The following is a 14,221-nucleotide window of genomic DNA, read 5'->3' as shown; positions in this document are numbered from 1 at the left end:
GAATATTTTCTTTTGTTTCCCAAACCAAAATGAGACAGTTGATAACTGGAAATCAAAAGTATAGTAAATTGAGTTACCAGGAAGTTATTTCTCTGGTGTACTTTTGACTTTTCCTAAAAATCAGTTATTTTCTTTCATTCGTTTACTTTTTTGTCTTAACTATCTCCCATGATTTTACTCAGGACAAATTTAGAGACCTTCTTCGAGGGGGGAAGGGATAGACTAGGAAAAGGGCTTGGAAGAAAGATAACTGTTTGAAATTAACTGAAGGCTTAAATCCTTTGCCCAACATTCTGCCACCTTCCTTTTCAAAGTGGCAGGTGGTTCCATTCATGACTCACTCACACACATTCATCAATCATTTATTCCACAAACATTTGTTGAGCACCTACTATGTGCCAGGCGTTGTGCTAGGTGCTGGGGATGTAAAGTTGTCCCACTAGGATCCAGTATCTTCAAGAAATCACAGGCTAGCTAATAAGCAAGCAAGAAAATCAAATGGCAATAACACCATTTACTAAGTGCCATAAATGGGGACGCTTACCCAGGGAAAAGGGGACCAGGAAGAAGGGATCACCTAAGCCAAGTCTTGGAGGATGAGTAGGAATTGGCCCAGCCAATGAGTCTGAAAGGACATCCCAGGGAGAAGAGACAGCAAAGGCCCGGACTCCGGGGACAGAGGGTCATGCCAGAGGCCACATGAGGTTCGGTATGGTTGGCACACCAGAGCACGGGTTACTGCAGAGATACTGGGATACCACTAATAGATTCTGAACCAGAAGCAACATGAGCGAAGATGCACTTTAGAAAGGCCGCTGCGACGGCACGGTGGAGGGGAGTAAAAGCAGGGAGATGAGTTCAAGAGGCACAGTAGTAGTCCAAGTGAAACGTGACACACAGGGTTCGAGCTAACCCTGAGACGGGGAGGAAGAGAAGTGGGGAAGTTTGGGAAGGGCTGGGCGCGGTGACGGCCCCTGACGACAGACCACAGAAGCATGTGAACGAAAGTAAGGAAGTCAGGGATGCCTTCTGGGTGTCTGGCTCTGGTAACTGGCTGGAAGGAAGAGGCCTGGGCTGGCGACCGGGGTGAGAGCTCGGCTGGGGACATGAGTGGAGGCTGCTGGTGTGATATACGGTAGAGATGGCCAGGAGTCTGCGACAGACTGAGCTGGGGGAACAAATTTGGAAGTCAGCAGTAAGTGGATGAAAGTTCACCATTTAGACCAGAAGAAACTACATACAGAATGGGAGAACAGGAGAATGGACCGCTAAGGGAGCGTCAGTGTGTAAGGGACAGGAAAAGGGCTAAACTGAGAACATCCAGAGAACTCGGAGAAAAAACCAGAAGAGCTTACTGTCACATTATATAAGCCAAGGGAAGTGAGTTTCAAGGACAATGGTCAAATTGTCAAATCCTAGAAAGAAGTCAGATCGCACCTGATATTCATAATATTCACAATCTGGCTTTGTAAGCACTAAATATAAGAGTTAAGATGACTTCAATCAAATTACAGTGAGCTGAACAATGACACTGAGACCAAAACACACAGCAAGAACTTTAGAGGAAGAAAAGTTCGGTGATCATATAACACAGAAACAACACAACCAGCCCGCACGTAATCAGCTCATCTGCACCCAGGCACAGTTCTCACTCCCACATTACGTCAAAACCCACATTAGGACGAGGTTACAGGTGTTTTATTTCACTTTGCTGCAATAAATCATCATAAAAGTCACATGTTACAAATCACATGATGGTACTTAAACTAATTTTAATTTAATCCTTTTTCTCCCCATCAAGACCTCTCTTTCTTGGCATTTATCTCACAGGCTTGGGACTATTTATATGTTTTATAAACTTAGAAGACACATTTACTGATACACGTAGCCCTGGCTGCAAGTTTCTATTATACTGTATATGAGATTTTGATTCTCCTTCAATTCTTTGGGAAATTCTCCCAATAGATTCCTTCCCTGTTTAAGTTAGTCTACTGATTTGTTTCTTGAAACCAAAACTCCTATTAAATAATATCTAACATTTTAATTTGCCAATCAAAAGAATTTTAAATATTAACTATCATTATATTCTAAGTAACAGATGCTTTAAATTTTAATACATAAGTAAAAACCCCAGAACTTCAAAGGAAAGGCATTTAAAGCAAATACTATATTACTTATTTGAAAACATCACCATATTTTTCTCAGTCCTCTGCAGATGACTGACACCTTCCCCAAAGACTGGATTCCAATCTACGAGTTAGCACTTGGTGACCACAAAATGCATTTAAAGTGTAAAACTTAGTAAGCCTCAAAATATGTCTGTTGAGTTGAAAATATGCAACTCTTTATTAAAACACTTCATGATAAATATTAACTAATATTTCTAATTACAGTACCATACCATTTTAAAGAACTCCGGAACAAAATTAAAGTATCAACTTGGATTGGGTTTTGTTTTTCTGGTAATCTTGACCGTATGATCGTGTTTGTAATGCTATGAAAATCGAAGTAATAACTGAGCTTCAAGTTTCCAGAAGGTTAAAATCCTTTCTTTTGTCTACCCTTCATCTCTAATTTTCATCCCCACTCTTCCTCAAACCCTTCCACACACTCCAGCAGGTCCTCACTCCCTCTTCCATCCCACTCTCCCCTCAAACCCTTCCACACGCTCCAGCACATCCTCACTCCCTCTTCCATCCCCACTCTCCCCTCAAACCCTTCCACACGCTCCAGCACATCCTTACTCCCTCTTCCATCCCCACTCTCCCCTCAAACCCTTCCACACGCTCCAGCACATCCTCACTCCCTCTTCCATCCCCACTCTCCCCTCAAACCCTTCCACACACTCCAGCACATCCTCGCTCCCTCTTCCATCCCCACTCTCCCCTCAAACCCTTCCACACGCTCCAGCACATCCTCGCTCCCTCTTCCATCCCACTCTCCCCTCAAACCCTTCCACACGCTCCAGCACATCCTGGCTCCCTCTTCCATCCCCACTCTCCCCTCAAACCCTTTCACATGCTCCAGCTCATCCTCGCTCCCCTTCCATCCCACTCTCCCCTCAAACCCTTCCACACGCTCCAGCTCATCCTCGCTCCCTCTTCCATCCCACTCTCCCCTCAAACCCTTCCACACGCTCCAGCACATCCTCGCTCCCCTCTTCCATCCCCACTCTCCCCTCAAACCCTTCCACACGCTCCAGCACATCCTCGCTCCCCTCTTCCATCCCCACTCTCCCCTCAAACCCTTCCACACGCTCCAGCACATCCTCACTCCCTCTTCCATCCCCACTCTCCCCTCAAACCCTTCCACACGCTCCAGCACGTCCTTGCTTCCCTCCTCAGCAAACATGTCCCTGGGCTGCCCAGAGTCAAGTTTCACTTGAAATTCTTCAGGAAAGTTATTATAGAGTGGGTCAGAACCTTTGGGTAAAAAGAGAACTGCTTCCTGAAGTGTCAGCTGAACATTTAAAAATTGTGTTCTTTCAAGCACCAGAGTGTAATTTACAGTTTTAGAGTCATGATTTTCCACATGAAAGGTCCATTAATGTGATGAAAAAAAAAAAGAAAGAAAGAAAGAAATGACTGAAGTAGCTGGCTCCTTATGAGCAATCAAATCAAACCCTGGAGTTTGTCATGCTCTCTGCCTGTGACAGAACAAACATTTCTGCTCTTAATCAGAAAAATAATTTTTAAGTGTCATACAAGTATTTCTGGATGAGCAATAAGATCCTGTTTGTTGAAGAAAAACAGGTGAGGAAAGAGGGCAATTTTGAATCAGATTTGAACTGCAAATATAGGCAAAATAAGAAAAGGAATAACAAGCTCTAAAATTCCAAAGATCTTATCAATGAAAACACAGCTCGTTTTTACTACATAATACATTTTAAAATAAAAAGTGATTTTAAAATCTGAGCAAATGAACAATAAAGCTCAGAAAAAGAAAAGTCCCCAAATCAAAGAAATTCTTTCCATTTTTTATTTTTTTATTTTTAATTTTTAAAAGTGTGAACCCTGAGAAAAAAAACACTTGCTGGCCCTGGCCGGTTGGCTCAGTGGTAGAGCGTCGGCCTGGCGTGGAGTCCCAGGTTCGATTCCTGGCCAGGGCACACAGGAGAAGCGCCCATCTGCTTCTCCACCCCTCTCCCTCTCATTCCTCTCTGTCTCTCTTCCCCTCCCGCAGCCGAGGCTCCATTGGAGCAGGGATGGCCCAGGCGCTGGGGATGGCTCCATGGCCTCTGCCTCAGGTGCTAGAGTGGCTCTGGTTGCAACAGAGCGATGTCCGGGATGGGCAGAGCATCACCCCCTGGTGGGTGTGCCGGGTGGATCCCCGTCGGGTGCATGCGGGAGTCTGTCTGACTGCCTCCCTGTTTCCAACTTCAGAAAAATACAAAAAACAAGAAAAAAGAAAAGAAAACACTTGCTAAGAAGGGCTCCTGGTGGCTAACTGGGCACAAATTTAAAAAACAAACAAAAGAAAGAGTTTAGTAGTCATTTCTATACAGGGGCCTTTCATGCAAACTACACTTCACAGAGAGGCCCTCATGGAACTGCCAGCCTGCACTGTGTCTCTGACATCTGAGCCAGCCCTTATAAAGGAGTTCCTTGGATCCTAAATCAACCAATAGGACTGAGGTTTTTCCCATCCAATTAGAGCTGCACAGCTCTGACCAACCAGAGGGGCCCTATTCTGACCAATCAGGACAATGCCTTTTGGACCAAACAAACTGTGGGAATCTGGAGTCCTCATTTGCATGAGGACAGACCAATAAGGGACCAGAGGCAGGGATTTCTGTCCATATAATCACCTCCCCTCTGGCTCCCAGAACACACTTTCCCTTCCCATCAAAGACTGAATGCTGCACCATCCCTGGCTGAGCTAAAACACCTAAGATGTTTCCCCAGAGCAGAGCTGATCAGACCATGAAGAGTAGAGTAGAGCTGTCTGGCTAGAGAGGAGCCTGGCCCCAGGGCTGCCTCATAGCTGTGCTGTTTTCACAGCCATTCTGTGTCAAAACTGAGCTGTTTTGCACTGAACAAAGCTTCATTCCTCACCAGACCCCAAAATGGGGGTTCCTGTTGGTGTTGAACTGGCACCAATGACCATTATTAATAAAAGAATTAATTATCTTTTCTAAAGCAAAGACTTTGGCTGACTTTCTGTTATTTTTAACTACAGTAGAATACACACAACATAAAATTTACCATCTGAACAATTTTTATGTATGCATTTCAGTAGTGTTAAGTACATGCACGTTGTTGTGCAACCAATCTCCGGAACTTTTCATCTTGCAAAACTGAAACTCTTTACCAACTAAACCACTCCATCCTACCCTCAGCCCATAGCAACCACCATTCTACTCTCTCTCTGTGACTATGACTACCACCTCATATAAGTGGAATCATACAGCATTTTGTCTTTTTTGTGACTGGCTTATTTCACTTTAGCATAATGTACTCAAGATTCATCTATGTTGTAGCGTGTGTCAAATTTCCTTCCGTTTAAGGGGAATACTCTTCAGTTGTATGCACAAACACGTTTTGTTTATCCACTCATCTATCAACAGACACTTGGCTTGCTTCCAACCTTCTTTGACATATTTTTTAAGTATTTAAGCAGGCACTGGTGTTGGAGCCAGACCACTCGGGTTCAACTCCCTCCCCTCCATGGTAGCACAGAAAATACAAATGTTAAAAAGAAAAAAGGTAGAGTAAACATGATGTACTCAGCAAGTCAAAATACCAACACTGTTAGGTTCGGAAGAGGGTTGCAGATACCAGAAATTTATTCAAACATTCATTTTTCAATATGAATATGAACACAGTCTAGACACTGAAAATGCAGAGACAGTGTCTCCTTTGACGGCAGTGACGATCAAAAGACAGACATCTAACAGGTAAACAACTGTAAATAACGGGGGAAATAAGGTGAGAGAAGGGCACGATGGCCCCGCCCACCCTAGGCGGGGCTCTAGAAAGGCTTTCCAGAGCTGAGTCCTGGGGGAGGAACAGCGTTGGAGGGCACAGAGCAAAGAGAAGGCACTGCAGAGAGGGGACCGCAGAACACGATGCCGGCGTGAGAGGGTGAAGCACAGGCTGAGAGGCAAGACACGAGCTTGATGAAAAGGGAAGCTCAATAAGCAGGGCCCCAAAACAGAAAAGACAATAAAAAAAAAAGGCCTAATTAAATGTCAATCAATAGGGAGAAATGAAAACCCACTGGTAGTTCAGGCATCACAGGCTATGCACTCTGGTGCCAGGGAGAATTTCCTGACCCCTGGCTGGAGTACCCTCCATTGCTGAAAACAAATGATGGCCCAGGAGTATACACTGAAATTGTAGCAGCAAAGGCTGAAACTCATTAAAAGTATACAGACCTTATGTCACACCTCATTCCATTACATTGAAAGACTTCCAAAGTCTGAAACATGGCCAAAAGGGCCCACTTTAAAAAATTCAGAGTGATCTACTCAAGTCTCTGCTTTTTCCAACTATGAGCAACTTGCCCAGTTACTACATTATAGTTTTATATTAGTATTTACTTACAATACCTGCTTCATTCCAAAAAAAAAACAAAAACAAAAAAAAGATAGAATCTGCTAGTGTTTTATGTTATCTGGAGTTGTATCTCAGGGGCTCACAGAACTGCAAAGACCTACAAGGTTCTTGTCTGCAAAGAGAGTTTCTATTCCCCAGAAACTACACAAGAGACTGACTAGACCATGAAGAGAAGAAGAGAGAGAGATCTGCACCCTGCTCCTAGATGAGGCCAGGAGACTCATGCAAACAGTAATGACAATGCAATGACATGAGCCAGTACAGAAGAATGTGGGAAGGGCTAAGGGAATAAGAGGAGGCCTCTTCATTCCTTTATTCACTTTTCCACTCACTCACCCATTGCTTCCCTTCTTCAGTGCTTCACAGGCGCCAGGAGCTGTTTCCAAGCGTTGGGGATGCCTGCATAGGAACGCTCCACAGAGGGCTGCCGAAGGAGCAGTGTGAGGTCCCCGGGCGGGGGGTGGGAAGGAAGAAAGTATTCCAGGTAGAAAGAAGAGTGTGGAGACCAACACAGCACCCAGCAGTCTCGGTGAGCAGGGGAGGGCCAGGCAGGAGAGGGATGCAAGGGGCAGTCCTGGGAGGGTAGGGCCAGGAGTGCAGGTCGCAAGACAGCAGCTCCTTCTCCCTCGACAGAAGGCCAGGAATCAAGGAAGTGTGGAATGTGGGTACATTTCCAGACAGAGGGGACAGGAAATACAGCACCAGGGAATAGGGCAGGGTAAAAACATGGTGAGTGGCAATTCCCTGAGAAGGAACCGTGGGGGAACAAGCTCTGTGAAGGATGCATACAGAACACCAGGATATCTGTACTGAAAACCTTTTATGGCCTTAATGCTAGTAAATATTTGAATCAAACCTCTCCTTGCTTGCATTCCATAGCCACCAGGCACTGGTATGGATTTTCTGCCCACCAGAGGAGAAAGAAACAACCCGACCACAATCTTTTCGCAGATTCTCATTGGTTTCTCGCAGGTCTGCTGAAGGTCCGCACTCTGAGTCTGTCAAGGACTCAGGCCAATAAGGAGCAATTCCTGGAAAACTGACTTTCCCAAGCTGACACTGCCCAGGTGGAGACTTGGCTCCCTGGTACCATCCTGCGTGCCTGTCCAGGGATCCACAGCACCGTGACTGCCACTGCACCCACCCTGGGATGTCTGACTCGGCCATTTTGCCCTGCCTCCCCAAGCATTCCTTGTTTTGCTACCCTAAAAGCTTCATATTAGAGAACAAACACCTTATAACTTTGCATTGGCCCAAGTAGATCTCAATCAGCCTTTGATCGCTTCTCTATTTTGTAAAGTTTACTTCGGCGCTTTCCTATGGTTTTATCTCAAGGTTTTAATAATTATGGTCTACACTGTGTTCTAATAACACTGTGCCAGACTGCACCATCCAAGTTGTCCACAAAAACATCAAATGTCACAGACCCGAGGTCAGGACAATTCCATATGCCCCTCAAGTTGGTCCTGAGTCACTCAGGCCTCTTAGCCACTTTCTACTCAGAAAATAGTTTATGAAAAATTATGGCCCTGGCCAGTCAGCTCAGTGGTAGAGCTTTGGCCTGGCGTGTAGAAGTCCAGGGATTGATTCCTGGCCAGGGCATACAAGAGAAGCAACCATCTGCTTCTCCACCCCTCCCCTTATCTCTCTTTTCCCCTCCTGCAGCCATGGCTCCAATGATTTGAGCGCATTAGCCTCAGGTGCTGAGAATGGCTCCATGGCCTCACCTCAGGTGCTAAAATAAAATAGCTCAGTTGCCAAGTAACAAAGCAGCGGCTCCAGATGGGCAGAGCATCACCCGCCTTGCCGGGCGGATCCAAGTCGGGGCACATGTGGGAGTCTGTCTCTCTGCCTCCCTGTCTCTCACTTAATAAAAAGAAAAAGAAAAATTATTCTTTAGTGTTTTTCTGTGTTATTAACTTTTGAGCAAGATTGTTTTCATTTTCTCTAATTAGTAACTCAGACACGATCTCTTTTAAGCTTCTCATACTCTACTGTTTTAGTACAAAGCAATTCATTAATACAAAATCAAATGTTTTCACTCCTTCTTTAATTGTAATCAGTGTAACAAAAGTAAAAACAAAAAACACAAAATCACGAACAAAACCTCTATAGAAACGTGTTATATGAAGAGGAAGGGCGAAGAGGTTTCGTGATATGTATACACTGAGCATAGTTCACCTATTCTCATTATGATGTCTACTGACTGACTAATTTCTAAAGAAAACTAAAAATGGTTTGCTCTGCTGAAGATAGGAACCACATATATAACTTCCTATTTCATACTGTTGCATTGCAACATTAACGATGTCCCTAAGGCTCTTGTTTTTTTTTCTTTTTGTTTTTAAGTTTAGTCTTGCCAGATGTAATAAAATATCTTACTGCAGAGAAACACAAAATTACTGGTTATAAGAGCAGAACTAAAACAACGTTCCAGAGATTTACATTTGTCCCCAGACTAAAATCAACCGTGTAATCCCCAGGGTACCAGTCTCCAAGAGTTCTAGAAAGTATATCCCTAAGATGTTAGAAGTTAAAAAGGAAGCTCATTCTTCAATTTCCTAAGCCATTTTATTTAAAAAATTATTTTATAGCATAGTCAAAATTACAGTGCCCATCTGATTATAGGCTAAATATTTGAGAAAGCTTAAGATTCTGTCACAACTTTCCAAAAGGAGAACAAATGTTCCTATTCAACAGCTTTTTTTAAAATGAATCATGTAGTTCTTTTAAATACATTATTGGTTGAAGTCATTTGCCACTTTGGGAAGAGATAAATTCTGAAGAAGTTGGTTAAGTCAAATGTAGATTACAGGCGCTGCAAAGTGAGTAGAAGGATTCAAAGCAGCCAAGTAATTGTATTACTTTGAAAAAGTATTCATATCTTAAAATAATAATTTGCTATTAATCAAAGTATTGGAAGTAAATGAAATTAACACATTTCAAACATAGCCAGAATACTGAGTTCAAGTCAAACCATACAAAGCGTCGTTGCGTAAGTAATTTAGGGTTAACGGGCTCACTTACCTGGAAGTACCAGACAAGAAGATTATGGGTGGGACTCCATCCTCCCTCCACTAGGCACAAATACCTTGGCTTCTCTCCTTGAAATGGAAAGGACTCTAAAACATAAAATAAAATAAAAATAGGAGGTCGCCCCTGTGAATTTCCATATCTTAACTGTGGGTACTATTACAAAATGGTAAAACTGTCCATCATTTAGGATCTAAAATACAATTCATCCACAATATCCCCCCAAAAAGCAGAATGGTATTTCCCCTCCCTATTTTAATGGGTAAAATACAAAACATTTGTTTAAAAAAAAAAACAACTCACATAATCAAGGTTTAATAAATAGTGAGAGAGCCATGAAGAAAGGTGTGTAAAAAGCAAAGCAGAGTCATATTTACTTGATAAAGAAAAAAAGGAAAAGAAAAAAAAAAAAACAAGCAAACCTCGCCATTAAGAACCGTGCCTGCTGCCCACACGCTGCGTCCTAACTCGCCGCTGCTCTGCCGGCCGGGGCTGGAGCAGCGGAGGCCACCGGGCTGCCAGGTTGGGGCCAGGAGTCGAAGTGCTGCCCCCCTCTGCAAGGACCGTGTTCAGCGTCACCACTTTTTTTTTTTTTTGATGGTCCTATGGAATGAAATGTTTAAAAAAAAAAATAGCGAATCTTCCTGGAAGTTTTCCCCGAGGGAAGGAAAAGGTTCACACGTCTCGGCAGAGTCGGAGGACGGCAGGAAAGCCCAGGTCCCCTGGCCGCCTGCAGCGCCGCCCCACCCCGCCCGCCTGCCCGCCCGCCCGCCCGGAGCAGCCAGGAGCCCGCGCTCCCTGCACGGTGGGTGCACGAGCGCGGGACCCGGCCCCAACCCGCCTGCCTAGCGCTCCCCGCTGGTCTTCCCAGCCGAGCCAGGCAGGCGAGACTCAGCCAGGCTCCCCCCGCACCATCCCTGCCTTGGAGGAATTCCACTGGAGGACACAGATGTATCAAGGAAGATAAAAGCAGATGGAAAAGAGATAACAAGCCAAACACTCTGGCAGCAAAAGCAAAGAGAATATCCTGCAAAGGGACTAAGCCCTCCTGTTAAGCGTTAATAATGCTATCTTCAATTAATTAATGCAGAGTCGTCTTTCCCAAGAGTTTTCATGATTCTGTCTCATCTGTCTTTGTAATTCAAGCAACAGCAAAAAAAGTAAAAAGTACTATGGTTCCTGTTTTACATGCCGGAATAAGAAGGGAGCAGGATGGTGACATCAGACCAAAGGACAGACTCAAACCATTCAGGGCTGCATCCACCAGCCCCTTTCTCCGTGGGGACAGCCTTCGGGTGACTAAGGCTGATCTGCCTCATTTTTGTGTCTTCCTTCACCTCAGTTTGAAGGTTTTCTCTGAAGCATTGACATGAGTGTTCAATGTCAAGAAGAAGGAGGTTGATCACTATCAAGGTGTGGAGCCTGTCTGTAGTATCCACATACTGGCATGGGCACACTGGGGGCTTCCCGTTGGAGCAGGCTGGGCAGGTGGCTCCCTGGGCTGCAGGCGGGGCCCTCCACAGGCTGCAGCCCTGCCTCCTTTGGCTCCGCTCTCACAATGCGCACTTCCGTCCCTGCCTGCCTAATTAATCTATGTCTAAATGGAATTGCAGTTGGCAGAAAGGCAGCAATGCCAAAGTGGAATAATCACTTGGACCCGGATCTGAGTTGTTTTCCAACCTTGACAACAAATAATGTTACTCCAGAGCCCGCAGGCCAAGAGTTGAAATGAGTTTATAATTTGGCTTTTCATCTCATATTCTTATTCTCAACCACTTAAGGTTTCTTCTCTGTCTTTTAGCATGCAGGGGGCAGCTTGGGAGACTCCATCACCAACATGCTGTTTCTTGATATTCTTAATAAATTCTTTGCCATCTAAATAAAAAGGGGGGAAATCCCCATTATTCAAAACCACTCTTGTTTTAATAATGAAAGTAAGTAGACTGTCAGCTCATACCTCCACGTGATCACTAATGATCTAATTTGTTCCTCTCACTCCAGCAACTTGAAGAGAAATGTTTAGTTTTTTCATCCGCACACCATAGTTTACATTCATCCAGCCCCTAACAGCCGGGTCCCCGGAGTGCCAAACTGCGGGTTAAGAGCCACAAGATGGCTCAGTTCCTCCCTCTTTTCCTAATATAGAACTTATTAACACACTGATCCTTGGCTCTGGGAAGTGCATTGTCTCCTTAGCAGTTATACACTTCATGTTCTCCAAGAAGGTAGTCATCCCCAGCTAGAAATGGAAAAGGAAAGAGACAGGAAGGCAGAACCACTGACAAGACTCCCTAGAGATCACTGTGGGAGGGGAATCAGCAGCATGGAAAATTACTGAAGGTGAACCACAGGTACGTGTTACCACGCACACATCTCCCCACTAGAGCAAAGGGAAGGAACCTCAACTGCACACCTATAACGTCCCATACTCTGCTAGCTGCATTACATATGAACTCATTTGACCCCCCCACAACAATGCTATGGATACGTGCATTAATATTCTCATTTTACAAATGGGAAAGTGAGGCTCAAGGTTGTTAGGAAATCTTCCCGACCAGTACATGGAAGAGCCAGAATTTTTCTGACTTCAAAAGCTAAGCTCTAGGCCCTGGCTGGTTGGCTCAGTGGTAGAGCATCGGCCTGGCGTGCAGAAGTCCTGGGTTCGATTCCCGGCCAGGGCACACAGGAGAAGCGCCCATCTGCTTCTCCACCCCTCCCCCTCTCCTTCCTCTCTGTCTCTCTCTTCCCCTCCCACAGCAAGGCTCCATTGGAGCAAGGATGGCCTGGGCACTGGGGATGGCTCCTTGGCCTCTGCCCCGGGCGCTGGGGTGGCTCTAGTTGCAACAGAGTGATGCCCCGGAGGGGCAGAGCATCGCCCCCTGGTGGGCAGAGCGTTGCCCCTGGTGGGCGTGCCGGGTGGATCCCGGTCGGGCACATGTGGGAGTCTGTCTGACTGTCTCTCCCCGTTTCCAGCTTCAGAAAAATACAAAAAAGGAAGAAAAAAAAAAAAGCTAAGCTCTAAAAAGAAAAAGGAAAGCAAGCCTTTAATTTTTCTATTATGCAACATTGCTTTATCTGCAAGTTCTAGTTCTCATGAATGATTCTCTACCAGAGGTGGGTACTAGCTGTGTTAAAGTGCTAACCTAGCAGAGACTGCTACTGAGGCCGTGGGAACATAGACCCTCCCCGACCTCCTGAATCCCTCATCCTTCACGAGAAATCACAGCGACAAAAGCACACTCTTGGAAAAGTCTTCCTATCAAATAAACAGACAATAAGAATATGCTAAAATTGAAAGCTAAATCCAGAAAAGCAACTGCAAGTACACAGAGTAGATATATACATAGTACCTCACTTTGTCCAATTCAGAAAACAGTGCTCAATAGCATTTCTTCAATCTAAATATTTGTATCCAGGTCTGATGTACCCTTTCCTGTCATCGGATGCCCAGTGTGTTCTCGATAGTACGGCACAGAGAGCGAGGATTATAGAGGACCTTCTGAGATGGCTTCATGATGTGTAGTTATAGCAACAAGTGGGCAAGAGAAAGCAACACGTGCTCGAAAGTGGCTGGGGGAGTGTCCAAGGAGACAGCGCATACTTGGGTTTTGGAAACATACCGATGGGGATTCTAAAGGTCGGGAAGTCTGCCCCACAGCACCCCCACAGTAACAGAATCTGACACACATCCATTAGCAGTACTCCATAAATAAGGCAGCTTTTCACCATGCTACAAGGAGACTCCCAAAAACCAACTATGGAAAAGAGCAGCTGAAAATGAGGACACTGTGATCAAGAATATTTTAACAATCTAGGAACCGATTCTACTAGATGTACAATTAACAAGGGAAAGTTCCCAGCGTTTTCACGTCCAAAGGAGTACAAACACACAATTGGTCCAATGGTGCGATAGTACCCATCCACATGCCTTATAAGTCCCAACGTTTCCTCAACTTTCATAACTGTAAATCTTTAAATCTTTACTCCACCTAAACCATATGTCAGATATTGTTTCCTGAAATGTGAAAAATAAGAAGAGAAGGCTGAAAAGCCCTTTCATCATCAGCGTGCCTAAAATAACAAAAAGCACTAAGAGATTAGATACGTGTCTGCCAACTAAAGCTGCCTAGAGAGATTTTTCTCTGTCCATATGTGGATAATAACATATATGTTTTTAAACTTTGATGGTAATGCTTTTTATTTGTATAAATCAATAGAGTCCTCTATGTTCTAGTACTTGAAGACACAGCAGGATGAGGGTCAGGAACTGTGCAACCAACTTCTAAAATTATATTTCTCAAGAATGTGTTTCAGAAAAGAAAGTGCCCTCAGATGCTACAAGTTATAAATCACATGCTACTGTCTTCTTGACCACGTTCCTTTCACTTTAAATAGTTTTACTGGAAAATGGTAGGCTTTAGGGCACAACTGACTTTAAAAGTCTTGAGTTCTCTCCCCGAAATGTTGTTCTCTATTATTCTATGAAATGAAGCACAGGACCCTCTGTGTCCTGGTCTCATGTGTACAGAAGCAAACTAAAGGAGACAGTATCTCTTTCTTATTCTTAATCCTAATCACTAGTATTTTCTTCACTTCAACTTTTCACTCTGATAAATAGGGATAATCTCAAG

The 14,221-nt window shown here is 44.4% G+C and overlaps 1 protein-coding gene across 10 annotated transcripts in view; it reads right to left on the bottom strand.

Moving 5' to 3' along the window:
• The window catches only part of CSGALNACT1 (chondroitin sulfate N-acetylgalactosaminyltransferase 1), a 344,630-nt gene that overhangs the window by 168,863 nt on the left and 161,546 nt on the right, over positions 1-14,221 (bottom strand). For 3 of the 10 annotated variants that reach the window (XM_066234107.1, XM_066234108.1, XM_066234110.1), the window contains one exon: positions 9,585-9,679. The exons of 3 other annotated variants lie outside the window; for them this stretch is intronic. The gene's annotated coding sequence lies outside the window, so the exon portion shown is untranslated. Of the gene's footprint in view, positions 1-9,584; positions 9,680-9,893; positions 9,913-10,012; positions 10,291-10,927; positions 11,077-14,221 lie in introns of those variants that run through there. 4 more of the 10 variants (XM_066234105.1, XM_066234109.1, XM_066234106.1 and 1 more) reach the window with 4 other exon arrangements.

This window comes from Saccopteryx bilineata, chromosome 6, assembly GCF_036850765.1.
Source record: "Saccopteryx bilineata isolate mSacBil1 chromosome 6, mSacBil1_pri_phased_curated, whole genome shotgun sequence".
In the NCBI taxonomy this organism is placed as follows: domain Eukaryota; kingdom Metazoa; phylum Chordata; class Mammalia; order Chiroptera; family Emballonuridae; genus Saccopteryx; species Saccopteryx bilineata.
Note: the sequence above shows the minus strand (reverse complement) of the source record. Positions and strands in the feature narration are given on the sequence as shown.